This window comes from Triticum urartu, chromosome 2A (assembly GCF_056163025.1).
Source record: "Triticum urartu cultivar PI428250 chromosome 2A, HENAU_Tu73, whole genome shotgun sequence".
In the NCBI taxonomy this organism is placed as follows: domain Eukaryota; kingdom Viridiplantae; phylum Streptophyta; class Magnoliopsida; order Poales; family Poaceae; genus Triticum; species Triticum urartu.
Window position 1 is genome coordinate 493,484,733 of NC_141874.1, and position 2,058 is coordinate 493,486,790.

A 2,058-nucleotide genomic window follows, 5' to 3' on the forward strand; every position below is an offset into this window, starting at 1 on the left:
GTGAGATGATCCTCCAGGGAGTCCTTCCACTTCTGTTGTCTCACTTAATTAATTAGGAGTACTTAAGTACCACTAATTTATTGTTGCCTAATTTTCTTGTCGGAGTTAAACAAATCTTTAATAGCACCCTATGCTGAATCATGTACGTGTGTATGTTTGTCTATGGAGGTGAATCATGTGGTGGAGCAGGGAGGGAATATTATTAGTGTCATGACATAATAGTGCTATTGTTTTGCATGCCAATTTATTGCCATTGGTTCAATGAGGCAATGTTTTGCGTATTGTCCATCATGAATTTGATGCTACTGTTAGAGTAATATGCTAATGTCTTTCTATCCTTTCTCACTAAGCTAATGAAGGTTTCACCTTGTTCCTACTTATGCAAATAGGGATCATGTTGTGCCAATCATACATTTTGGTGGAACTACACAAGACAACACAATGAACTGTATCCCAGCCTGTGCTTTAATTCTGCTGGAAGTTCTTGATAATTTTTCGATATAATCTCAGCACTCGTAAACAAGAGTGATTTAAACCATACATTTGAAGTGCACAAAAATATATAATATTGAGTGATTCCAGTGAGTGCTTTATCATCTCTTTGGGACTACATGAATAAGCTTTTTTCCTCAGGTTGGTACAGGCCTAAGGCCTTCATCCATATTAGTTTGTTGTCATCTCTATTTGTATCATGCTACTGTCATGAGAAACTCCTTTATCTTTGCACGTTAAAGTTTTGCAACATATGATACATGGCAATGCTTTGAGTGTTGAGCTAATTGGCACTGATTAAATAAACTAATACCTCTCTTTAAGCAAGACTACTATGTTGCTAACTTTACCCATTAAGATAATGAGGGTGCTTCTATTTGTTAGTGTATGTTTCATCAACTATTCCCACTATTACAGTAATCTCACTCTCTCAATATATGTGCCAGCAGGGATGCTCAATTTTGGTGGAACTGCACAAAAACTTTGCGTTCTTCATTGCCTCAATAGCTTCCGTCCTTTCCTGTCAGTCGCTAATCTGGGCCTGCTTTCTTCCTTTGTTGTCAGTCGCTTCGCTTATCTCGGCTTCCAGTCAAAGGAAAAAGTAATTGATATGCTACCTCACACAGGTTGGTACTGGTCTTTATCCTGATTATTGTGCTTGTCATGTATTGGTAATTTGGTATTGTGCTACTGTTTGCTGATTTTATAAAAGGAGTAACTTGGAGCCTGAACTCGCAGGCTAATCATTGCAGTGGGTGATTTCAGTAGAACTGCACAAAAAGATCAGATGGACAGATACTTATGCTGCTGCTATGTACTCAAAAGTTCACTCGGACAAGCATCGATGTTGACAAGAAGTGACTATATTCATTCGAGTATCAACTGGCGTCAACCACTTGTCAAACTCCAAGTATTAGGAGAGTGAACGCTAAAAATATTGCTTGGCACATAGCCCAGAAAAACACAGTCCAGTCTTTCGTCCCAACTTGTGCCTTTTGGTTATCGGCAGATATGATAGCGAACTGTATGGCATGGAGTCTAAAGATTCCAGACAAGTTGGTTGACGCGTATATTCATCTGGCACTTAATCAGTCTACATGCCAGGGATGCTCCATTTCAGTTGAACTACACAAAAAAATTGGGTGGTTCATTTTCTCAACCGCCTCCTTTCTCGTCTGCAATGTAGAATTTTGTCGAGCTACAGGACCAAGATGAGCCAGTAAACTAGTTGGATGAAATTAGTGGCCAAGTTGCTCAAACCTCCCTCGGCACAAGGCCGCTATTTGAGGATAAACCTAAAAGCAAAGTTCAGATTGTCTGTGCTACCTCTTATGTACTCGAAAGTTTACTCGTACAAGCATTACTTTTAGCAAGAAGTACCTCCGACTGAACACCATTTACCAGTCTGCAATGTAGAATTTTGGCAAGCTACAGGACCAAGATGAGCCAGTAAACTAGTTGGATGAAAGTAGTGGCCAAGTTGCTCAAACCTCCCTCGGCACGAGGCCACTATTTGAGGATAAACCTACAAGCAAAGTCCAGATTGTCTGTGCTTCCTCTTATGTA